At 50.0% G+C, this 27,244-nt stretch overlaps 1 protein-coding gene across 2 annotated transcripts in view; it reads right to left on the reverse strand.

The window, feature by feature from the left end:
* The window catches only part of PRKD1 (protein kinase D1), a 189,900-nt gene that overhangs the window by 156,802 nt on the left and 5,854 nt on the right, over positions 1-27,244 (reverse strand). Inside the window, exon 1 of one of the 2 annotated variants that reach the window (XM_075330721.1) lies at positions 22,248-22,422. The exons of the other annotated variant lie outside the window; for it this stretch is intronic. The gene's annotated coding sequence lies outside the window, so the exon portion shown is untranslated. Of the gene's footprint in view, positions 1-22,247; positions 22,423-27,244 lie in introns of those variants that run through there. 2 annotated transcript variants of the gene reach the window in all.

A 27,244-nucleotide genomic window follows, 5' to 3' on the forward strand; every position in this document is an offset into this window, starting at 1 on the left:
GTGTTTTTTCCCGCATAGACTTGCATTAGCGCCGTATTGTTCCGCATGGCCTTGCGTTGCGCCCGGTTTTTCACGGATGCGGCATATTTAGCCCATGCGGCGGCCGGATGGAACGTTGCCTGGCACGTTTTTATGCAGCGAAAAAAACGCATCGCGCCGGATGTGGCGCGATTTACAATGCAAGCCTATAGACGCTGGATGCGGCCTCCTGCGGCAAAAAACGCATCCGGCGGCCAGATGCGTTTTTTTGCACTGCGCATGCTCAGTATCAAGCCGCATCCGTCAAAAAAGGACAGGCCGCATGGAAAAACTTATGCAACGGATCCGTTTTTCCGAAGCAACAGTTCCATAGGTTTTTGAGTCAGATTGAGCTGCACTGCAAAAAAACGGATGTGTGAAAGCAGCCTAAAAGATACAAGAAGTCAAACTAGAAAATGCACGTGACATCATTGGAATCTGTGTCTCTACATTATGCCCCACGCAGCTGGGGGGAGCAAAAACCTGGCGACAGGTTCAGGGTATTCTGAAGTTTTCAGTTTATATCCAATCCATAGGGTAGGGGATAACATTCTGATGAGCCCGAACATACACACTGGCACTGCCGCTCCATTCAAGGAGATAGCTGAGCTCTACGAATGAATGGCGCAGCAGTACACGATTGAGCCCCAGATCTCGGGATCAGTGGGGGCCACAGTGGTCGGATCTCCAGCAATCAGGCGATTATCCCGTGGATGGGTGATAACTTTAACACTTTATAGAAAATAAAAAAGAATTCTTTGATATTGGAAGCTTTTAAAGCTCAGCGATACTGTACATCTCAGATGGAGCCTTACTTGTAGGCCGCATTTATGAGCCATCTATAAAGTACGGGCTCTGAAAACCCAGCTGCACATTCGCTTTATTCCTTAGCACAAGTGAAGCAGTTTTTCAATCCAAGACGATGGAAAAATTCAGAATGATTGCCAAGCAGGCGGTCACTAGTAATGGCTCATGCCGGCCAGCTGTGGAGCCCAGGCTACATTTCTGTACATGTTCTGCAGCGTTAAAGGAGAAATCCCAGAAATTCTCTGAAATAGTGAAAAAAAATAAATAAAAAAAAATAACTACTGCAAATGTGATTGTAATATTTGCTGTGGTGTGGAGGGAACTTTTTTCGGACAATTTTCACTCTGTAAAGCACACCAATAATTAGCACACAGCATTTTGCAGCGTTTTCACACCAGTTATTTTTAGGTAAAATAAATTCTGCTGCCACATGTTAGCATCCATAGCAAATTATTAAAACATTTACACTTACACATTGGGGGATTTACGAAGCTAAATGAACCAGAATTCTGTCTTCATTTGCGCCACATCTTTTAAGGCGTTTCATTTGTTTTTTTTCCTCCAAAATAGAACATTGTTTTGGCTAGGATTGCTTCTCTTATAGGCTTTGCTCAGATGTAAGAAAAAAAGAAATGCAAAAATGTAAAAAGTAAAAAAAATTCCATCAAACATACACTAAAAGCGTAGCTGCGTGTAAGGTTTCTAAAGGACTTCCAGCGTGTGCTTGATCACAAACAGCCGGTAACTTTTATTCCCCGAGCTCGTGTCACAAGGAACCTACAGTAAATTACAGTAAATACAAGTACTACACACTCTACATTCCAGCACAGAAGAGAAAAGTAACCTGCTACAAAACAAGTCTGAGTACAGTAAAGTAGGGGAAGAGGAATTCCAGTAAGGGGAAAAGACGTCTGTACAACACAGGCTGCGCACAGACCGGCTGCTGGTCTCCACACCTGAGCATGAAGACGTCTGTACCACACAGTCTGCGCACAGGCCGGCTGCTGGTCTCCACACCTGAGCATGAAGACGTCTGTACCACACAGTCTGCGCACAGGCCGGCTGCTGGTCTCCACACCTGAGCATGAAGACGTCTGTACAACACAGGCTGCGCACAGACCGGCTGCTGGTCTCCACACCTGAGCATGAAGACGTCTGTACAACACATGCTGCGCACAAACTGGCTGCTGCTATCCACACCTGAGCATGAAGACGTCTGTACAACACAGTCTGCGCACAGACCGGCTGCTGCTATCCACACCTGAGCATGAAAAGGTCTGTACAACACAGGCTGCGCACAAACTGGCTGCTGCTATCCACACCTGAGCATGAAGACGTCTGTACAACACAGGCTGCGCACAGGCCGGCTGCTGGTCTCCACACCTGAGCATGAAAAGGTCTGTACAACACAGGCTGCGCACAAACTGGCTGCTGCTATCCACACCTGAGCATGAAGACGTCTGTACAACACAGGCTGCGCACAGGCCGGCTGCTGGTCTCCACACCTGAGCATGAAGAAGTCTGTACAACACAGGCTGCGCACAGACCGGCTGCTGGTCTCCAGACCTCGGCATGAAGACGTCTGTACATTACAGTCTGCGCACAGACCGGCTGCTGGTCTCCAGACCTTGGCATGAAGATGTCTGTACATTAGAGTCTGTGCAGGAACGGCTGCTGGTCTCCAGACCTTGGCATGAAGACGTCTGTACATTACAGTCTGCACACAGACCGGCTGCTGGTCTCCAGACCTTGGCATGAAGACGTCTGTACATTACAGTCTGCACACAGACCGGCTGCTGGTCTCCAGACCTTGGCATGAAGACGTCTGTACATTACAGTCTGCACACAGAACGGCTGCTGGTCTCCAGACCTTGGCATGAAGACGTCTGTACATTACAGTCTGCACACAGAACGGCTGCTGGTCTCCAGACCTCAGCATGAAGACGTCTGTACATTACAGTCTGCGCACAGACCAGCTGCTGGTCTCCAGACCTTGGCATGAAGACATCTGTACATTACAGTCTGCGCACAGACCAGCTGCTGGTCTCCAGACCTTGGCATGAAGACGTCTGTACATTACAGTCTGCACACAGACCGGCTGCTAGTCTCCAGACCTTGGCATGAAGACGTCTGTACATTACAGTCTGCACACAGACCGGCTGCTGGTCTCCAGACCTTGGCATGAAGACGTCTGTACATTACAGTCTGCACACAGACCGGCTGCTGGTCTCCAGACCTTGGCATGAAGACGTCTGTACATTACAGTCTGCACACAGACCGGCTGCTGGTCTCCAGACCTTGGCATGAAGACGTCTGTACATTACAGTCTGCACACAGACCGGCTGCTGGTCTCCAGACCTTGGCATGAAGATGTCTGTACATTACAGTCTGTGCAGGAACGGCTGCTGGTCTCCAGACCTTCGCATGAAGACGTCTGTACATTACAGTCTGCACACAGACCGGCTGCTGGTCTCCAGACCTTGGCATGAAGACGTCTGTACATTACAGTCTGCGCACAGACCAGCTGCTGGTCTCCAGACCTTGGCATGAAGACGTCTGTACATTACAGTCTGCGCACAGACCGGCTGCTGGTCTCCAGACCTTGGCATGAAGATGTCTGTACATTACAGTCTGTGCAGGAACGGCTGCTGGTCTCCAGACCTTGGCATGAAGACGTCTGTACATTACAGTCTGTGCAGGAACGGCTGCTGGTCTCCAGACCTTGGCATGAAGATGTCTGTACATTACAGTCTGTGCAGGAACGGCTGCTGGTCTCCAGACCTTGGCATGAAGACGTCTGTACATTACAGTCTGTGCAGGAACGACTGCTGGTCTCCAGACCTTGGCATGAAGATGTCTGTACATTACAGTCTGTGCAGGAACGGCTGCTGGTCTCCACACTTGAGCATGACAACCTCAGAGATAATACGAAGTGGATGTCACGCTAAGGTCAGGAGATTCGCCAGCATTGCGATCCTTGTGTGGTCTGTGTCTGTCGGAGGTCTGCATAAGCCCTAAGGGCTTCCACAATCATCGACAGAAAGCAACCCCAAAAATTAGGTATCTCCACAGGAGACAAGCCTCTTTCAATCTCCAGAAGATAATTCTTCTTTACCATGAAAGCTATAAGTGGTCTCTTTTATGTGGGCGCCTCTGCCACGTTGTTCAAGATAAAGCTGCTACAAGAAATACATTTTTTCCTCTTTTTTAGCATTTTTTTTTCTCTCATTTCCTGAACATTTTTTCATAATTTTTGGGGAGTCTTTCTTTAAGAGTATGACTTGGACGAGTGCAATGTGAGAAAATCTCGCATTGCACTTGGACCAAAGTTATTCTATGAGGGAGAGCAGATGGTCAGCTTTTCTCATTCAGATTCTGGATGAGCAAAAAGTTGCAGCATGCTACGATTGACACGTCTCTCGTTGACAGTCGCACCCATACAAGTCTATGGGTGCAAGTGAGACATCGGACTGCACTCCGATGATATGCAAGTGCAGTGCCATAGAAGCACAGGCTGACAATGGAGGCGATGTGGAGATTAACCCCTCCCTCTCCTCCGTAGCTCTCACCCTCTCCTCCGCAGCTGTGATCTGATTGCAGGATCGGATCACAGTGAATGAAACTCAATCACGGTGGCAGCACAGCGGGAGCCTAGGGTCATTGGCATATCACATCCAACACACTCGCTTTGAATGCCATATGATCGTGTGTAAATTTAGAGTAAAGGCCCCTTTACACACAGACTTTCAGCGATCCCACCAGCGATCCCAACCTGGCCGGGATCGCTACAAAGTCTCTGGTGAGTCGCTGGTGAGCTGTCAAACAGGCAAACCTGGAAAACGACGCAACAGCGATCCGGACCTGCAGAACGACCTAGCAAGTCACTGGGGACGTTGTAAAGCAGCTTTTTGAAAGGGAAGTCGCTAAAAAAGTCGCTGTTAAGTCCCCTTTACACACAGACTTTCTAGCGATCATGCTGCACAGCGGGAAACAAAGGACCAAAGAATCGTCCTGAACGATTTGTAGCGATCACAACCTCACAGCAGGGGCCAGGTCGCTGATGTGTGTCGCTGGGGAGGTCGCTATTACGTCACAAAACCGGTGACGTTACAGCGATGTCGTTTGCGATGTTGCAGTGTGTAAAGGGGCCTTAATGGTGCTCTCCATAATTTTGGGGTTTTTTTAAACTCCATTAGCAAGAACAATACAATTACATTTGAAAAGACACCCAGCCGACTACCGGGCATCTTTTGAGGCTTCCCTTTGACTTCTATTGTAAAGTATAGGGTGTCTACAGAGCTGAAGACTGATTGGTGTCTGGAAACCGGAAGCAGTTAAAAATGCTGAAAAGAATGATCTTATGACCAGCAAGTCTTTTTCTTTACATAGAAATACAAATGTTCTTTTGGGCCTTTAGGTGGCGCTTTTTCAGGTGGTTTACAAAGTGGAATGCACCTGAAAGACCCTTAGGGCTCGTTCACACGTGTATAACATGGACGATGGGCCGCTGCCGATTAGGTATCAGAAAAAAATCTCTGCATGCTGCGGCTGGCAGCGTATCTCGGATCACACGCAGCCATACAAGTCTATGGGTGCATGTGAAACATCGCACCTCACTGATGACATCCGGGTGCGGTCAGATATACGCTGAGGCAGGTAATGGAGAAGGTGGAGGGATTAATTCCTCCATGTTTTCCGCGGTCAGGCTGACAGCAGAGCCTGAGCCGAGTGTCATTAGCATCTTGCATCCCATGCTCTCTATACGCTGGCCTGACCCTGGCCTTAGCCGGTCACTGCAGGAATCATCAATGGGTTAAGAAAAAAAACTGCTTAGGCTACGTTCACACATCAGTTTTTTTCCATCAGGCACAATCCGGAAAAAAAGATAAAACGGATCCAGCGCTGGATCCGTTTTATCCCCATTGATTTGTATTAGCGACGGATTGTGCCTGATGGCCTTGCGTTGCATCCGGCTTTTGACGGATCCAGCGTAATTATTCAATGCGGTGGCCGGATGGAACGTCTCATTGAATGGCGCGATACGGCATCATTTACAATGGAAGCCTACGGACACCGGATCCGGCGAGATGCGGCAAAAAACGGATGCAGCTGCCGGATCCATTTTTTTTTAAAACAGAGCATGCTTCAATTTATTGAAAAAACGGATCCAGCAAAAAAAAAAAACAAAACGGATGAAACGGATGCAAAAAACGGATGCGCCGGATCACTTTTTTGACGCCTCAGGTATATAAATGAAAAATCTCCTCTTCTACGACAGATTTGATCATGCAAAATGGTTGCACTTGTACTCTGCTCACGTTCTCCTTTCTCATCCCTTGATTGAACATGATGGACACAGCTTTTTTATTACAACTGTACTACGTAACTAAGGTTGCTTTCACACTGCGTTATTACCTATGATCACTGGTCCCAAGAGGGCCTCTGTCCGAATGCTCCCCTGCAAAACGGGTTTCGGCCGCATGCGCCAACGGGGCCATTGACTGTAATGGTGCAGATGGAGTCACTGTGTGCTCTGTCATTGACCATTTTCGGGGGTATACGCTTTCTGCAGGCAGAGACCTAGATGTAGCAGACTGTGTCTGACAGTCCACCCGCAGAAAAAGTGTATACCCCCGAAAATGGTGAACAGAGAAAACGGTGACTTCATCTGCACCATTACAGTCAATGGCCCCGTCTGCGCATGCGTCTGAAACCCATTTTGCAGGGTTCAGACAGAAGCTCTGACGCGACCAATGAATGTAGGTAAATAACGCAGTGTGAAAGGGCCCTAAGAAATACGTGTCTAGGCATTATGGCTACCAGACTGATCCAATTCTGAATCTTTAATTATAACACACGTCTTGAGCATGGTAGCATCATACGGCTGAAAAGACAAACTGCGAAACAGTAATCTGAAGCTGACTGTGTTCCAGTCTCTTATAAGTCTTTGGTTTTGAAATCTCCTGGTATTGACATTCTTAGGTGCGGATGTGATTTTTAGGACACAGAAACGCACTAAAAACCCATATGTATTTTTTCCCTGCAGATTTTCCGCATCTAATACAAGTCTATGGGAATTTTTGCACAGAAGCCTCCGCACACTGGATGAGAAATTGACATGCTGCGCCTTGGATAAAAAAGCACCACGGGTCAGTGAACACAGCATAAAAAAGATGCACAGTGGGATAGATCTTTCTATAGCTCCATCCACGTTACCGGTACTGTAGGACGCTACGTTTCAGGTGCAGCACCACCAATGCCAGTGACCCTCCCGGGGAGCACGTACCCGCGGAGCTTCTATTTAGATGCTGGAGATTGAGCGATATCTAGTTGTGCAATGATCTGCTGAAATGACGTAATAAGTCAAAGTGCAGGATATAGGTGGAAATACTGTACACTCCCGTATTTACACTCGCCTACCAGTGTGCACGGCACACGCCCACCATGTCACCAGCAGTATAAAACCGGCTCTCAATCCACAGGAGGCCAGCTGCGAGCTCATCAGTCATTTCACACCTAGCCGTGGTCCGGGCACTGCCCAGTAGCACAGCGTGGCTGGTGCCGTCCTCTGATCCCCGATATGTCATTACACGAGGTCACAGCTAAACCAGTGCTGCCTGCCGAGCAGCCGGTGTCCCAGATACTGGAGACGTCACCGCAGGCTCCAGGCCGGAGGACGCAGGAGAAGGCAGGAGCTCAGAAATGTGCAGATATAGAGTGTATGCTACTAGACATAATACACTGCATCAGATAACACGAGCATACACAGTAAATTACCCCGGATCCGGGAGTGGGCTGCAATACACGGCTGAGACTGAGATGTATGAGCGGAAGACTCCGCACAGTATCCAATGGCTTCTATATAGGGCAGGTATACACGCTTCCATTCCCTATTAGGGCTTATTACACAGCACTGCCGTCCTATTTGTCCCACTTTTACCAGGATCTGCAAAATGTTCTTTAAAAAGCAAAGATCATTCACAGTTTGTCTAAAATGTGCACACAATAAAGAGATGTGCCAGTATATGTCAGCTCCTATAGTCAGACATGGTGGAGTGCAGGTCGGGTAGGCACACCTCCCCACTATGCTCTATGGGACTGTCGGAGAAAGTGGTGTAGGCACTCAGCAATGCCACACAATAACAGAGTGAATGTGCCGGGGCTGCACTCCATCTACACAAGGCACAGCATAGCTGAATGTGGCGGGGCTGCACTCCATCTACACAAGGCTCAGCATAGCTGAATGTGGTGGAGCTGCACTCCATCTACACAGGGCTCAGTATAGCTGAATGTGGTGGAGCTGCACTCCATCTACACAAGGCACAGCATAGCTGAATGTGGTGGGGCTGCACTCCATCTACACAGGGCTCAGCATAGCTGAATGTGGCGGAGCTGCACTCCATCTACACAAGGCACAGCATAGCTGAATGTGGTGGGGCTGCACTCCATCTACACAGGGCTCAGCATAGCTGAATGTGGTGATGCTGCACTCCATCTACACAGGGCTCAGCATAGCTGAATGTGGTGGGGCTGCACTCCATCTACACAGGGCTCAGCATAGCTGAATGTGGTGGGGCTGCACTCCATCTACACAGGGCTCAGCATAGCTGAATGTGGTGGGGCTGCACTCCATCTACACGGGGCTCAGCATAGCTGAATGTGGTGATGCTGCACTCCATCTACACAGGGCTCAGCATAGCTGAATGTGGCGGAGCTGCACTCCATCCACACAGGGCAGAGCATAGCTGAATGTGGCGGGGCTGCACTCCATCTACACAAGGCACAGCATAGCTGAATGTGGTGGGGCTGCACTCCATCTACACAGGGCTCAGCATAGCTGAATGTGGCGGGGCTGCACTCCATCCACACGAGGGTCTGCATAGCTGAATGTGGCGGGGCTGCACTCCATCCACACGGGGGTCTGCATAGCTGAATGTGGCGGGGCTGCATTCCATCCACACGGGGGTCTGCATAGCCGAATGTGGTGGAGATGCACTCCATCTACACGGGGGTCTGCATAGCTGAATGTGGTGGGGCTGCACTCCATCCACACAAAGCAGAGCATAGCTGAATGTGGCGGGGCTGCACTCCATCCACACAGGGCAGAGCATAGCCGAATGTGGCGGGGCTGCACTAAATCCACACGGGGGTCTGCATAGCCGAATGTGGTGGGGATGCACTCCATCCACACGGGGGTCTGCATAGCTGAATGTGGCGGGGCTGCACTGCATCCACACGGGGGTCTGCATAGCTGAATGTGGCGGGGCTGCACTCCATCCACATGGGGGTCTGCATAGCTGAATGTGGCGGGGCTGCACTCCATCCACACGGGGGTCTGCATAGCTTCACCTTCTCAAGATTGGTGAGCCCTGCACAGCTCAGGGATAATTTACCTACCATACCTGGTCCAACCCCCATTATGGTATACGTCCTCTGTACTTCATAAGCAGCAGGTATGCGCTTGTCCTATTATTAGAGTACCTGCCAATCATCCCGGCTGGTATGTGCAGATGCAGCGTGATCAGCACCGCTCACGTCACCTGCTGACGTGGACTGGAGAAGGGCCGGACAACCACAGCTACGCCACATACATAAAGCAATGTGTGATTGGGTTGCCAAAACACCGATTACCGTACACATCTAATATTACTCTGGTACTCCCTTCTAACTGTCCTATTACACCTGCCGTTCGGCGGCACTTAAAGACCACCAATCAACCACCTTATCCCTGACCGGCGGTGGTCTAAAAGCCACCTAATTCACATTGGTCTTCCATGATTCGGACAATCTAGAGAAAGACGTGGACCCCACCCAAAACTCACATGTATTGCAGCTAATAATGTCTTCATCTAAGCACGAGGCCTTAGTTTACCATTCTGTTCAGACTGTGCCGCCCGTGGCCAGGTCACCGTGAGACTTATAGCCCCATAATAAAATCATCAATGCTCCATCCATAAAGGTGGGACAATGGTTTCTCACTTGTCATCCGTGTGCGGTCCAGCCGCTATTAATTTACAGGGCCATTTATAAAATTGCAATGTATCTGTAAAAATTGAATGCTTTATGTTGGCATTGTATGGACCCTTTATTCTTGCAGATCCATAGACTTGAATGGGTCAGTGCCATCCGATTTATGGAACAAACTGTGCCTGCTGCAATTTGCATCACATACATATTAGGCCGCTGAAAAGAAAGATGGTCACATTCGGCAGTCAGACTGAAAATCCGGCTGTGTGACGGCCATGCCCCGACCACCGCTGGAGCTATGGTGTGGCATCGGATCAGGGGGTGCAACCTGGTGCCCACATGCTGCAGCTCCAGGGGAAACGGGAGGAGTGCTGGTGCCAAGTAAAGCGCATGGTGTTGCACCTTTGGGGTCCAGGACCCACAAAGGTTCCCCGAGACATGGCAGTGGCTCCGTACAGGCTGATTAGAAGGTTGCACTAATCCTCGTCTTCACTTTTGTACATTTTTGCTTAGCTGTAATGGGTCACTATGATGTTTAGATCCATGTCTTTTTCTACAGCTACAGAATATTGTGACCAGGGGAGACATTTTTGCAATTAAAATTTTAAAAATCCAATTGCAGCATTTCTAAAGTAAACATTTATGTAATTTCCAATTAAACTAGAAGCAGATTATGGGCAAGACCAGACGGGGCAGCCTGGTGAGAGTCATAATGTGGCGGTAAAACAGTCGAAAACCTACCTGCTGCTGTTTTACCCCCTGCTTATTTACTTGCCGCTGTTTTACCCGTTGCGGTTTTACCCGCCGCTGTTTTCCCATTGCTGTTTTAATCGCCGCTGTTTTCCCCTTGCTGTTTTACCCGCCACTGTTTTCCCGTTGCTGTTTTACCCGCCGCTGTTTTCCTGTTGCTGTTTTCCCGTTGCTGTTATACCCGCTGCTGTTTTCCCGTTGCTGTTATACCCGCCGCTGTTTTACCCGCCGCTGTTTTCCCGTTGCTGTTATACCCGCCGCTGTTTTCCCGTTGCTGTTATACCCGCCGCTGTTTTCCCGTTGCTGTTATACCCGCCGCTGTTTTCCCGTTGCTGTTATACCCGCCGCTGTTTTACTTGCCACTGTTTTCCCGTTGCTGTTTTACCCGCCGCTGTTTGGTAATTGTTTATCAAGCAGCCACATGGTTTTGTAGGGGGAACAGACGTACCGAGGGCTGGCCACGGGCGAGACGGGATAGGGCTGCGGTTCACATGCCTAGTGTTTATGTGTGAGAACAGACCCAACAGCAATCCTTTGGCTAAGAGTTGTCGTACAGGCAACTTTTTGTTAGTTTTTAAATTTGTTCAACTTGTGTCAGTTTGTAAATTGATTTTTGCAGGATTCGTTTTGGAGTCTATGAAATACGGATCCGTTAACAGATAGCTATTTATCTTCCATTTGAAACTGATCCAGTATTAAAAAACCGGATCCTTTACAAATGCAAGAAAAACAAATGGCTAAATAACAATCTATTACCGGATCCGTTCTCCATAGACTCCAATGTAAATTAAAAAAACGGATCCTGCAAAAATCAATGGTTTAAAAACGGACAAAATTGTTGTGTCTGCCCAACTTTTTCGCCAACAGAGGATCTGTTCTAACGGATAATTACTGGCTATGTGAACTCAGCCTTCCAAACCTCACCGGGTGGACGCGGCCTATGTGAATCATTTACTGGCACAAAGACATTCAGAAAAAAACCCTTGCACATTACAGGGGGCCTCTGACCAGAATAACTTAAACGGGTGGTTCACCCATTTTTTTTATTTTCTGTATGAGTTCTACTCACCATTCTAGGCGTTTTCTCCATTGGCTTGCATTTCCAGTTCTGGCACTGAGCGGCGCTATCCTGCACGCTCAGTGCCTGTCACATGACCCCCTGGAGCTGTGGCCGCCAGTATCCTCTGATGTCCCGGCATTTCCGGGCTCTCAAACTTGTCGGGTACGTCACAGGAGGCTGGCACCACTCAGATTGAGTGACAGGGCTGTGGGCGGTGACTACCGCATGGCACAGCCCAGCATCGAGGGGAGGAGCCGGAGGACGTCAGTGTGGAGCCGGTTAAGCGTCCTGCAGATGGTGAGGCATGGGACGCCAGTGTGCAGTACAGGGGGGGTTCTTCAGCTGAAATCCTCCCCTGCACGTAAGTATGTGCTCACACTCTCCACCCGCCCGCTCTGCTGCGATGTCAGGAGAGCGGCCGGTGTCGGGCAGTGTGATCATCTGCTCCTCCCAGCAGCACTGCAGGACGCAGCAAGACACTGACAGGCATGTCACCGCTGTGCTCTGCCATCTGTCCTGCTGCATGGGACCAACTGTCTGCACTCTGTCACCTGCAACACAAGTCACAGAGTGGAGACAGTTGCTGACAGAGTACCTCTGCCCCCCTCCTCTTCTTTCCCCACTCTCTTCTCGCCTCCCCTCTTCTCCCCCTCCTCCCCTCTTCTCCCCCTCCCCCCCTCTTCTCCCCCTCCCCCCCTCTTCTCCCAGTCCCCTCTTCACCCTCTTCTCCTCTCCCCCCTCTTTTCCCTCGCTCTCTCTTTTTCCCTCGCTCTCTATCCCTCCCCTCGCTCTCTATCCCTCCCCTCGCTCTCTATCCCTCCCCTCGCTCTCTATCCCTCCCCTCCCTCTCTATCCCTCCCCTCCCTCTCTATCCCTCCCCTCCCTCTCTATCCCTCCCCTCCCTCTCTATCCCTCCCCTCCCTCTCTATCCCTCCCCTCCCTCTTTCCCCCCTCCCTCTTTCCCCCCCTCCCTCTTTCCCCCCCTCCCTCTTTCCCCCCCTCCCTCTTTCCCCCCCGCTCTCTTTCCCCCCTCTCTCTCCCCCCCGCTCACTTCCCCCCCCTCGCTCTCTTCCCCCCCTCGCTCTCTTTTCCTCCCCCCTCGCTCTCTTTTCCTCCCCCCCCTCGCTCTCTTTTCCTCCCCCCCCCTCGCTCTCTTTTCCTCCCCCCCCCTCGCTCTCTTTTCCTCCCCCCCCCTCGCTCTCTTTTCCTCCCCCCCCTCGCTCTCTTTTCCTCCCCCCCCTCGCTCTCTTTTCCTCCCCCCCCTCGCTCTCTTTTCCTCCCCCCCCTCGCTCTCTTTTCCTCCCCCCCCTCGCTCTCTTTTCCTCCCCCCCCTCGCTCTTTTCCTCCCCCCCCTCGCTCTTTTCCTCCCCCCCCTCGCTCTTTTCCTCCCCCCCCTCGCTCTTTTCCTCCCCCCCTCGCTCTTTTCCTCCCCCCCTCGCTCTTTTCCTCCCCCCCCTCGCTCTTTTCCTCCCCCCCCTCGCTCTTTTCCTCCCCCCCTCGCTCTCTTTTCCTCCCCCCCTCGCTCTCTTTTCCTCCCCCCTCGCTCTCTTTTCCTCCCCCCCTCGCTCTCTTTTCCTCCCCCCCCTCGCTCTCTTTTCCTCCCCCCCCCTCGCTCTCTTTTCCTCCCCCCCCCTCGCTCTCTTTTCCCTCGCGCTCTCCTGGCATGGTCAGTACAGAAATCTCTCCATCATGGAGGGGTTAGAGGGAGTAATACACATGGAGTCCCTACTGTGTCTGTGTATTTATTTCTAATAAAGTATTTTTCTCTGTGTGATGTCTTTTTTTTTTTTTAAACCCTTATTGGAGATTCTTAATGGCCAGGTCAAACTTGGCCTGACATTAAGAATCTCGGGCTTTATACCAGCTGGTAAAACATAGCTGGTATTAACCCCTTATTACCCAGCGTGCCACCTGCCACCAGGGCCACTGGAAGAGTTGGATACAGCGCCAGAAGATGGCACTTCTATGAAAGCGCCATTTTCTGGGGCGGCTGTGGACTGCAATTCGCAGCGGGGGGCCCAGAAAGTTTGGGCACCCTGCACTGCGGATTCCAATCCCCAGCTGCCTAGTTGTACCTGGCTGGACTCAAAAATTCGGCGAAGCCCACGTCATTTTTTTTTTTTAAATTATTTCATGAAATTCATGAAATAAAAAAAAAAAAAAAGGGCTTCTCTATATTTTTGGTTGCCAGCCGGGTACAATTAGGCAGCTGGGGGTTGGGGGAAGACCGTAGCTGCCTGCTGTACCTGGCTAGCATACAAAAATATGGTGAAGCCTACGTCATTTTTTTAAAAAAGTTTTCAGGCAAAAACCTTTATAAAAAAAAAAATGCTTCCCTGGATTTCTATTGCCAGTGAAAGTAACACCAAGCAGCAGGGGTTAGCAGCCAGTAGCTGCTTGGGTTACCCTTAACAATAGAAAATGCAGCGGGAGCCCACAAACAATGTGATTTTTATTTTTTTTATTTTTAATGAATTTTTAAAAACAAAATCGACATGGGCTTCGCCCATTGAGCACCAGAGCATTTTACTTCTCATTCATCCCAAGTAATCAGATGACTGCAGTGTCGGCCGATTACTTGTTCTGTGTCCCCCTGCATCCATTGCAGCGTGTACGGGCTGTGAGGTCAGCGGAGTTCAGTCCAGCACTGGAGTCAGCTGATCTGAACTCAGCTGAACTCCAGCCTGCACATGCTGTGATGGATGCAGGGGGACATAGAACAAGTAAGGTCTAAGCCACACGGCGAGACACACAGTGCGAGTGGAGTGCGATAAAACATCGCATTCCACTCGGACCAATATTAGCCTGTACATGAGCGATTATTTTCTCCGCCCTAATTGGACCGAGAAAACAATCGCAGCATGCTACAACTGTAATGCAAGACTCTCTCTTTTACCCATTCAAGTGTATGTGGTGAGAGAAAAATCGCACTGCACTTGCGGTATATCGGAGGACTACGGAGGAGAGAGGGAGAGAAATCCCTCCCACCCCTCCTCAGTGCTGGCCCACCCCACGAGTGCCGGTCCGACCCCGCAGCTGAGGTCTCCTCGCAGAGTCGGACCTCAGTCGCAGGGACACACACATGACACTCAGCTCTGCTGTACTGAGCGTGAGCAGAGTGTAATGCGAGGGGATCGCAGTAATCCCCGTGTGGCCCCAGCCTGATCGTCCGACACTTGAGTCAGCTGATCTGAACTCAGCTGAAGTCCTGTACACACAGCCCGCACACGGTCACATGTGATCGGCAGCAGGCAGCGACTGCTGTTAAGGCTACATTCACATGACCGTTCCGTTTTTGCGGGCCACAAAAAACGGTCCTTTTTTCACGGATGCATCCTAGTGGCATCCGTGTGACATCTGCGTGCCTTCCGTTTTTTTTGCGGACCGCAAAAAGCGGAAGCAGCAAGAAAGATAAATAGATGAGTAGATATAGAGATGGATAGATAGATATAGAGACAGAGGGATAGAGGGATGGATGAATGAATGAATGAATGGATGAATGGAGGGCTGGATAGATAGATAAAGACATATATAATGTCCTACCCCCCTGCATATTCTAAGCTGGCACCCTTTTGTGACTTTCATGTGGCACTAAAGGTGCTTTGTCTTGTATTTAGCCAAAAAATAAATAAATTAAAAAAAAATGACATGCGGTCCCCCTATCTTTTGTAGCCAGCTAGAGTAAAGCAAACGGCTGCAGCCTGCAAACCGCAGCTGGCAGCTTCACCTTGGCTGGTAATCCAAAACAGAGGGCACCCCACGCTGTTATTTTAAATTAACTAAATAATTTAAAACAAAAAACACGGGGTCCCCCGAAATTGGATCACCAGCCAAGGTAAAGCGGACAGCTGTGGTCTGGTATTCTCAGACTAGGGAGGTTCACCGTTATTGGACACTCCCCAGCCTAAAAACAGCAGGCTGCAGCCGCCCCAGAAGTAGCGCATCCATTAGATGTGCCAGTCCTCGTGCTTCGCGCCAGCTCATCCCGTTGCCCTGGTGCGGTGGCAAACGGGGTAATATATGGGGTCAATACCAGATGTGTAATGTCACCTGGCATCAAGCCCTGGAGTTAGTGATGTCAGGCGTGTATCAGATACCCGACATCACCAACCCAGGCAGTAATAAAAAAAAAAAAAAATAGACAACAAACACATTTTTATTTGAAAAAACACTCCCCAACACATTCCCTCTTTCACCAATTTATTAGAAAGAAAAACAAATCCAGGTCTGGTGTAATACAAGGGGGTCCCACGATGATCCATACCATAGTCAATGTCCCAGTCAATGAAGAACAGAATGTTCCCTATTTGCTGGGAGAGCCATGCAGTGACCTAAGCTAACATCAATAGGTCAGCCCAGGTCACTGCAGGGCATGATGAGTGCTGCTATCAGGAGGTTAGCGAGGCATATTACCTGCGATGATCGCTGAACTCCTGACAGCAGCACTGTCACAGAGTTCAATGACCGCCGCCTTCACAAACCAAGTATCGCGAGCGGCCCGTGACGTCACCACTAGTCACAGTCTCGGGTCGACAGCAAGAGGTGATGTGACAAGCGGCGGGCATAGAAGGCAGTGACGACCGCTGACGTCAGGAGGGCAGGACTTCATCACCGTAGGTAATGAAATTACTAACCTGATGGTAGCGCTTGTCATCCCCGCGGCTGCTGACACTGCAGTGTGGGCCGCTGCTGACACTGCTGAGCGGGCAGCCGCGGGGCTGGGGCTGGAGCGAGACACTGACTGCACGGGCACCCAACGGAAGTCACATGGAAGTGCTTCCGTGTTGCTTCCGGGAATTTTGCGGACCCATTGACTTGTATTGAGTCACAGTTCGGTATTACAGAACAGAATAGGACATGTTCCATAATAACGGAGCGGACATACGGCATCCGATGTGTTTTTTTTTGTAGGATCGGATGCACATGGAAGTGCTACCGTGTACCATCCGATCCTACACAAAAGACATTGAAAAGATGGTCCTGTCTGTGGGGCCGCAAAAAAACAGGAACTGACTAGGACAAACGGAACAGTCATGTGAATGAGCCCACTATCAGCCATTGCAGCGTGTGCGGGCTGTGAGATCAGGAGTCAGCTGACTCCAGCGCCGGCCGATAAAGTCCAGCTGCAGAAGGATCCGGTAAAATAATGGTTGCATGCGCTGCACATTTAATCCACAGGATCCGGTCATATGCGGTTTGCGGATGATACGGACGACACACAGACTAGGCAAGAGGGAAAAAAGTAATCTCATCACCCCGACACTTTTTTTTCCCCAATTATTTTTTTCACATGTTGCGCAGACTAATAATCATAATTTCTGTACACGCGCACACACATGCACACACGCGCACACACACGCGCACACACACACGCACACACACACACGCACACACACACACGCACGCACACGCACGCACACACACGCACACACACGCACACACACGCACACACACGCACACGCACGCACACGCACGCACACGCACACGCACACACACGCACACACGCGCACACACGCGCACACACGCGCACACACGCGCACACACGCGCACACACGCGCACACACGCGCACACAGCGCACACACGCGCACACACGCACACACACGCACACACACGCACACACACGCACACACACGCACACACACGCACACACACGCACACACACGCACGCACACGCACGCACACACACGCACACACACGCACACACACGCACACACACGCACACACACGCACACACACGCACACACACGCACACACACGCACACACACGCACACACACGCACACACACGCACACACACGCACACACACGCACACACACGCACACACACGCACACACACGCACACACACGCACACACACGCACACACACGCACACACACGCACACACACGCACACACACGCACACACACGCACACACACGCACACACACGCACACACACGCACACACACGCACACACACGCACACACACGCACACACACGCACACACACGCACACACACGCACACACACGCACACACATGCACACACACACTTTCTTCCCCTGGTTGTGCAGAGCTGGGAGCTGCTGCTGTCTCTGTGTGATTGCTCTCAGTGCATCCACACAGAGAAGAGGCAGGGAGGAGGCTTTGGGTGGAGAGCTGAGGGGGGTGTGTTAGATAAGCCAGACACCGCCCTAGAGCCACAAAGAATTCTGGGACTTGTAGGAACTGAACACAGGAAGTCAGAGGAGAGATTAACCCCATCAGAGCTGGAGCCAGCAATGAGCATGTGCTGCTAGTGCACAATAAAAGGTAATTTTGCTGAAAAAACATAATAGATGTGTTGAGGGGCACATATTAGCAAGATTTATCAGAAAAAAAAAATCAGTTTTGGTAACTGGACAACTTCTTTAACAATATAACAGCATCACACACAGAAAACATCTCCGCACATAAGCCAAGGACCAGGGGCTTTGCAATGAGACATGGTGCTCAGCATCACAATCCAGCGCTAAGGACGGAAGAGAAGATTTTGTCCATATTTTTCAGAAAAATGTAACATATCACAACTGCAAGAAGCCAAACCCATTGTTAAAGCACCACTCCAGCAGTTTATTGGTATTGCACCCCTGGAGTGGTGCTATAAATGCAAGTCCCCTGCCGCCATGTTAATCCCCTATCACTGCCACTCTGGTCAGCCTCAGGCACTTTGTGACCTGGTGGCAGCTCCAGTGTTTCATGGGCGTATTCATACTCATCGCACCATCTGTTAAAATTAGCATTTTAATATTAGATTATATAAGTATTATACTATCAATTTAATTTTTGATTTGCAGGACCTGTGCTGATGTCATACCCATGTGACCAGAAGGGGCGGGACCTCAGCCAACAGAAAAATGTTGCTTCCTGGTATCAGCTTTCTTGGCTGAGGCCCCGCCTCTTCTGGTCACATGGGCATGACATCAGCACAGGTCCTGGAAGTCATCCATTGTATAATACTTATGCTAATTCTAACCAGGGGAGGGGATAACGCTGAATAGCCCCCAGCTATTACCTGATCCTCAGCTGCTGTCACTCAAGAAGCTGATGATTTTATAAACTTTACTTGCTTGGATTTCAAAACCTAAACATCCGAGTTGACCACTACAGGTATGTAAAGAATCATTACAATGATAGATGTAATTAAAGGGAATGTGTCACCAGAATATGAGCCACTGTTTAAAAATCAAGCTTCTATGTTGGATATATGTAGAATTAGCATCTAATGTGCCATATTATATCTATCTCTCTCTCTATCTCTCTCTATCTATCTATATACACACGCACAGTACAGACCAAAAGTTTGGACACACCTCATCTCTAGAACAACTGTTAAGAGGAGACTTTGTGCAGCAGCCTTCATGGTAAAATAGTTGCTAGGAAACCACTGCTAAGGACAGGCAGCAAGTAGAAGAGATTTGTTTGGGCTAAAGAACCCAAGGAATGGACATTAGACCAGTGGAAATCTGTGCTTGGTCTGATGAGTCCAAATTTGAGATCTTTGGATCCAACCATCGTGTCTTTGTAGAAAAGGTGAACGGATGGACTCTACATGGCTGGTTCCCACCATGAAGTATGGAGGAGGAGGTGTGATGGTGTGGGGGTGCTTTGCTGGTGACATTGTTGGGGATTTATTCAAAATTGAAGGCATACAGAACCAGCATGGCTACCACAGCATCTTGCAGCGGCATGCTATTCCATCCGGTTTGCGTTTAGTTGGACCATCATTTATTTTTCAACAGGACAATGACCCCAAACACACCTCCAGGCTGTGTAAGGGCTATTTGACTAAGAAGGAGAGTGATGGGGTGCTACGCCAGATGACCTGGCCTCCACAGTCACCAGACCTGAACCCAATCGAGATGGTTTGGGGGGAGCTGGACCGCAGAGTGAAGGCAAAAGGGCCAACAAGGGCTAAGCATCTCTGGGAACTCCCAGCGCCGGGTGATCAGCTGATCGCTCGGCCGCCGAGAATGTGTGCGGGGGCGGAGTGCGGAGTGGGTGGAGCCGAGCGGGGCCATGGCGCTGAGGATAGGTGTGTGTGTGTGTGTGTGTGTGTGTGTGTGTGTGTGTGTGTGTGTATATATATATATACACACACATGCGAAGTGGAGTGCGGGAGGGGGCAGAGCCGAGCAGGGAAGTGTCGGGCTCCCTGCACACGTGGCCAGGGTAAATATCGGGTAAAGCACTTTCCTTGGTTACCCGATATTTACCTTGGTAACGGGTGCAGGGAGCCAGAGAGAGCATGCGCAGTGAAATCCTAAGGATTCCGCTGCTCAAAAAAACGTTACATGCTGCGTTCCTCCCGCTGGGCGGAAGCAACGGAGCGTCGCCCAGCGGAAGCAACGAAGGTCCTTTTGGCACAATCCGTCATCCATACAAGTCTATTGGAAAGAGCGGAATCCGTTAACGGATTCCGCTGTTTTCCAAAAGGGCGGATTGTGACGGAAGGAAAACAACGCAAGTGTGAAAGTACCCTAAATGGTGAAGCTTCTCCTGTGTATTATGTGTATAGTTTTCTACAGCTATATGCTGGGGATAGGACCTCCAAATGCAGCAGCGTATACGGTATATGTGCATCTCTTCTTATATGCTGGGTCTGTCACCATGAAGGATGAAGCACACAAGAGGGCGGCTGAGCACACATGACCGGTAATCATCCATTACAACCAATCCGTTGGCAAAAAAAAGTTCAACTTTTGTGTCAGTTTGTAAATAATTGATTTTAGCGGGAGCAGTTTTTTAACATTGGCATCTATGGAGAACGGATGAGTTAAAGGACTGTTATTTATCTGCTATTTGAAACTGATCCACTAAATAAAAAAGGGATCCTTTACAAATGCAAGAATAATGGATGGATCTGTTCTCCATAGACTCCAATGCTAAAAAAGGGATCCTTTACAAATGCAAGAATAATGGATGGATCTGTTCTCCATAGACTCCAATGCTAAAAAAGGGATCCTTTACAAATGCAAGAATAATGGATGGATCTGTTCTCCATAGACTCCAATGCTAAAAAAAAAGGGATCCTTTACAAATGCAAGAATAATGGATGGATCTGTTCTCCATAGACTCCAATGCTAAAAAAGGGATCCTTTATAAATGCAAGAATAATGGATGGATCTCTTCTCTATAGACTCAAATGCTAAAAAAGGGATCCTTTATAAATGCAAGAATAATGGATGGATCTCTTCTCTATAGACTCAAATGCTAAAAAAGGGATCCTTTACAAATGCAAGAATAATGAATGGATCTGTTCTCCATAGACTCCAATGCTAAAAAAGGGATCCTTTACAAATGCAAGAATAATGGATGGATCTGTTCTCCATAGACTCCAATGTTAAAAAAAGTTTTTAAAAAATGGCCAAAAAAAGTTGTATTTGCAGAACTTTTTTTTTTACCAATGGATCCGTTCTGGATTTGTCCTATCGGAGGATTCCAGGACATGTGATCGCAGCCGTACAGACAGATTCCTGGCCTCCCCTGCACATGAATGTGGATCACACTGATGCCATGTAGCAGAGCTGGCGCGCTCTGCACACACTTCCTCCCAGTGTTTGGGAGAGGACGTCACCGTCTGCTGCCGCTCTTGCATTTCCTCTCTCTGATCCTCCTATGCACGGCCAAGACGTCACTTCATAGAGTTTAGTCTGAGGCTCCTCCACTGCACACGAGGGGTGCCGAGGATCAGCAGGCAGAGCCCCCTACATCAGCCGCATGGCGAACAAGCGTACCCACTTATTACTACAGAAAACCACTCCCAGAGAGACACACACACAGACAGCAGGAAACACAACGGCTGATTCTCTCCATAGTCGTTGTCACAACTGTTTCTTACAGGGACTGTCCGCACAGAATGACTGTACAAACCAAGCACAGGCGCTCGGTGCATCATAACAACGCCAAACAATTACGGGCACCTTCCCACCTGCTTGTTTTCCCTCTATCCCCACCCTCCCCCTCTTTATTTGATTGACAGCTGTGGTTTTATACAGTCAAAGAAAAAAGGCGATAAAAGGAAAAACAAGCTAGCGGGAAGGTGAAGTTACATGGTGCACCAAGTGCCTGTGCTTGGTTAGTACAGTCATTCTGTGCTGAGAGTCCCTTTAAGTATCTAAGATATGGTTGTCATTAAAAAAAAAAAAAGTCCCCCTAAGGCCCCATTCAGAAGACTGTGAATCCCGTGTGTATAGTCTAGAGCGCTGTTCACATGTTGGTTTTCATACGTGTAACTCGCCAATACAACACTGATGGTAAAACAGCCCCTGACCAAACACTGATGGCACTATAATGTCACCCCGTGTTCTTACACACGAGAAAAGCCGCACATGTCTGAACGAGGACCAAGGTGTGGACGGCAAATCTGCAACAGAAGATGAAAACTGCAAAAAGAAAATACGCTGCAACTGTAAAATCCATCCACACTCCAAACTCCGTGCCGCATGATTCTGCAGCCGGCGGATAGGATTTGGTAACATGTCTCCACAACGCTGCTGTAATAGGCTGATAACCGGACTTTTCATTTTATGACGCAACGGATTATAAGACGCACCCCAAATTCAGAGCAAGAAAAGGTGAAACAAAAAAAGAAAAAAGGGGTCCATCTTGTAATCCGGTGGTGTCTTACCAGAGGGGGCAGTAGCGGTGGTGGAGGCTGTGCTGGTGCAGCAGCGGAGGCTGGGGCTGCGGCTGGTTCTTCCGTGCTAGGGCAGCTGTGCTCGGGCTGCGGCAGAGGCTGGTTTTGCCGTGCTGAGAGCTTCAAAGAAATGGTGCCCGGAGTAAGCGCAGATTGAGCACTAGGCTCAATGGCAAGCGGAGATCTCATCTGCACAAGCGCCACCTCCAGGCACCATTTTCCTGAAGTCCGCTGGAGGGAGATCAATGGGCTGGAGGCGGCGCCTGCGCAGATGAGATTTCGAGCCGAGAGCTCCCACTGCACACGCACCGACTTTGGGTGGTATTATTTGAAGTACTCGCCGCCCGACCCACAACGCCAGTAAAGCTGCCTGAGCCCCTGCACAACAGGCCCCACAACAGCCACCGGAGACCACGCACAACATGCCCAGAAAGAGCCACCGGAGACCACGCACAACAGACCCAGCAAGAGCCACCGGAGACCACGCACAACAGGCCCAGCAAGAGCCACCGGAGACCACGCACAACAGGCCCCGCAACAGCCACCGGAGACCACGCACAACAGGCCCAGCAAGAGCCACCGGAGACCACGCACAACAGGCCCCGCAACAGCCACCGGAGACCACGCACAACAGGCCCCGCAACAGCCACCGGAGACCACGCACAACAGGCCCAGCAAGAGCCACCGGAGACCACGCACAACAGGCCCAGCAAGAGCCACCGGAGACCACGCACAACAGGCCCAGCAAGAGCCACCGGAGACCACGCACAACAGGCCCAGCAAGAGCCACCGGAGACCACGCACAACAGGCCCAGCAAGAGCCACCGGAGACCACGCACAACAGGCCCAGCAAGAGCCACCGGAGACCACGCACAACAGGCCCAGCAAGAGCCACCGGAGACCACACACAACAGGCCCAGCAAGAGCCACCGGAGACCACGCACAACAGGCCCAGCAAGAGCCACCGGAGACCACGCACAACAGGCCCCGCAACAGCCACCGGAGACCACGCACAACAGGCCCCGCAACAGCCACCGGAGACCACGCACAAAAGGCCCAGCAAGAGCCACCGGAGACCACGCACAACAGGCCCAGCAAGAGCCACCGGAGACCACGCACAACAGGCCCAGCAAGAGCCACCGGAGACCACGCACAACAGGCCCCGCAACAGCCACCGGAGACCACGCACAACAGGCCCCGCAACAGCCACCGGAGACCACACACAACAGGCCCAGCAAGAGCCACCGGAGACCACGCACAACAGGCCCAGCAAGAGCCACCGGAGACCACGCACAACAGGCCCAGCAAGAGCCACCGGAGACCACGCACAACAGGCCCAGCAAGAGCCACCGGAGACCACGCACAACAGGCCCAGCAAGAGCCACCGGAGACCACGCACAACAGGCCCAGCAAGAGCCACCGGAGACCATGCACAAACCCCGCACAGCCGCTGCAGCAGCCAGAGACCCCGTACAGCAGCCCCAGCTCCAGCCACCTGACTGCACACAGCAGCTGCTGACACGGCACAGCTTCCCCAGCACCAGCTTCTGCAGACCCCGCACCAGCCCAGCCACCGCAGCATTCCCCTGGCCCCTTGCGACCCTTCTCCATTACCCTGGTAAGCTACATTCAGATTATAAGACGCACCCCTCACTTTCCTCCCAAATTTTTGGCAGGAAAAGTGTGTCTTATAATCCGAAAAATACAGTAATTTGCATCCACAAATCTGGGAGTAAAAGCTGCAGTGTGGGCACCATGTGTGAACGCACCCTGAGGACATGTTCACTAATAATGACTATTTTAATGTCTTTTTCTTTAAAAGGTATTTTGCACTTTATGTTGTTTTTTCCCTATAGACAAGATAATTGGGGTAAAAAAAGGCCATGCTGAGATTTGGGGGAAAAGAAGAACTCCAAGGGCCCAAAAAGTGCCTTGGTAAGGTTACACCTAAACTGTGCCCGGATTTTCCCATCTCTGTTGTGGCTGCAAAATCCCACGACATTACTAATCAGCCATCCATCCATCTGGTGCTACACATTACAGTCAGCCAAACACTGATATCAGGGAGCAGACAGGGAGGGAAGCGTCACCCGCAGAGTTACACAGGGGTCCGGCCGACAGCTACCTAATGTGTACAGTGCCATACACCAAACTACAAGAGAACTGGTCCCAGCAGACAGTACCCGGGGCAGGGTCACTGCCGTCACTGGCCACACTGACTATCCCCAGACACATTTGTAAAAATGATCCTGAAGACGTTATGTAGAGGAGTCTGTGGCGCACTCAGGAAGCAGGAAGGATTGGGACCGCGTGCTTAGGGTATGGTCACACGGTGCGCTTTTGCAGCTTTTTTTATGCACAATAAAAGCTGCTTTTTACAGGACGAGCAAAGGCTTTGAGACTTCAGAAATCTCATACACGATTGTTTTTTTCCTTACTAAATTGGAAAGCTGCTGCGTTTTCTTAAATCAGAGCATGTCAATGTTTATTCCCCATAGAAAGAAATGAGGAAGAGCAAAAAATGCAGCAAAAAAAAAAATAACAATATGCACCACAAAAGCAGCAAAAAAATATAACAAAGCAGCATAAAAAAACACCGCACAACCTGCCTTTTGTATGCTGCTTCTTCACTGCCAAGAGCAGGTTTTGGCTGCAGAAAAAAAGCATTGTGTGACCATGGCCTTAGACAACGTGCACGTGGTGTCTTTGGAGGGCGGAATCCGCTCAGAATCTGCAATGTAAGGATGATGTTCCTCTGCTCAACTCATCTGCTGTCGCTTCTTTTAATGGCTTCAGAAACCGTGCGGAAGGTAAAAGAAGTGACGTGTTCATACATCGGCATCTACTGCTGGAAGCCGCCCCATCTTTTATGGTGAGGCCGCGGCGTAACACTATGGTGAGGCCGCGGCGTAACACTATGGTGAGGCCGCGGCGTAACACTATGGTGAGGCCGCGGCGTAACACTATGGTGAGGCCGCGGCGTAACACTATGGTGAGGCCGCGGCGTAACACTATGGTGAGGCCGCGGCGTAACACTATGGTGAGGCCGCCGCGTAACACTATGGTGAGGCCGCCGCGTAACACTATGGTGAGGCCGCCGCGTAACACTATGGTGAGGCCGCCGCGTAACACTATGGTGAGGCCGCCGCGTAACACTATGGTGAGGCCGCCGCGTAACACTATGGTGAGACCACCGCGTAAAACAATGGTGAGACCACCGCGTAAAACAATGGTGAGACCACCGCCTAAAACAATGGTGAGACCACCGCCTAAAACAATGGTGAGACCACCGCGTAAAACAATGGTGAGACCACCGCGTAAAACAATGGTGAGACCACCGCGTAAAACAATGGTGAGACCACCGCATAAAACAATCGTGAGACCACCGCGTAAAACAATCGTGAGACCACCGCGTAAAACAATCGTGAGACCACCGCGTAAAACAATCGTGAGACCACCACGTAAAACAATCGTGAGACCACCGCGTAAAACAATCGTGAGACCACCGCGTAAAACAATGGGGAGGCCACCACGTAAAACAATGGGTAAACAATTGCATAAAACAATGGGCAAACCATTGCCTAAAACGATGGTGAAGCCACCGCCTAAAATGATGGTGAGGCCACCGCCTAAAACAATGAACCTCCCAGCAATGCCACAAAGAAAAACACAGACGACTTTTTCGCCTAGCAAAACCTCGGCAGAGCAAAGGCGTTGTGTGCACATACCCTTATTCTTTAAGTTACCTGCATGGACACTTCTACATTACTCAGTGGTGGAGGCTGCCGGGGGCCGCTAATTCCCTGGATTATAGCACAGGTGGGGGACGCTGGTGGCTTCTACATACATATACAATTTGGCAGAATAGAATGACGCAGATTTTTATAAAGATGTTTTTAAGTGACCTGGAGACGTAATGAGATTACAGCCTGCGAATGGTTAATCATACATAAACTGGGTAATTACATGTCACTAAATGAAAAACGTAGGAAGCAAAAGGACTGGAACAAGCAATGTAAGGATTGCACAGCACCGCGCTCAGCGCCCAGGTATACACAGCACTGCGGTGTACGCCGACCACTTCACCTAGGTCAGCGCTGGAGAGAGGGGAGTATATACAGCATATACGGACGTCTTAAAGGGGTGGTCCGCTCCTTGCACAAACCCTTCTTAAATGCTCTTGTCCCCCGAGTAAAAATAGACTTAAATTCACTCCCCGCACTGTGTATACATGTACAGTATATACGCACACATGGACAATGCTGTTTTAGATATATGTGGCAGAAATGCTGCAAAATAAGAAGGTTTTCAAAAATAGAAGTGTTAATTGTTTATTTTTATCAATTAACTAAATGCAAAGTGAATGAACAAGAGAGAAATCTAAATCAATATTCGATGTGACCGCCCTCTGTCTGCAAACAGCCGCAAAATCAATTCTTCTACATACACTTGAATAGTCAGCAACTTTGTAGGATTATGGTCGGGTGTATGACTAACCAATTATACCAAAATTAATAAATATTTTCTTAAAAACAGTCATCAACTGAAACAGAAACAGCTGTGTAGGAGGCTTACAACTGGGTGAGGAACAGACAAATACTGCTCCATTGGTGAGGTTATGGAAGACGGCTTCATGGCACAGGTCATACACCATGGCAAGATTGAGCACAGTAACCAAGACACAAGGTAGTTATAGGGCATCAGCAAGGTCTCTCCCAGGCAAGGATTTCAAGGTTTTTTGAAGAAACACCAAGAAATTGGCAACGCTGAGGAACATAGAAACTAAAATGGGTAATATTTTGCTGAAACAGAAGGCAGTTTGCTCTCTGAAGGTCTGGAGAGCGGCACAATAATGAGGGTGTGTGGGTTAGGCCAGAGTCACACTTGCAAGTGCCTCACGCGAGTCTCTCATTGAATCATCCGGCATGGACTCACACTCTCAGGACAGGAGCATCTCAGCTGTATAGACATACATGCAACCGACCCGC

The sequence above is a fragment of the Anomaloglossus baeobatrachus genome, chromosome 12 (genome assembly GCF_048569485.1).
Source record: "Anomaloglossus baeobatrachus isolate aAnoBae1 chromosome 12, aAnoBae1.hap1, whole genome shotgun sequence".
Classification (NCBI taxonomy): domain Eukaryota; kingdom Metazoa; phylum Chordata; class Amphibia; order Anura; family Aromobatidae; genus Anomaloglossus; species Anomaloglossus baeobatrachus.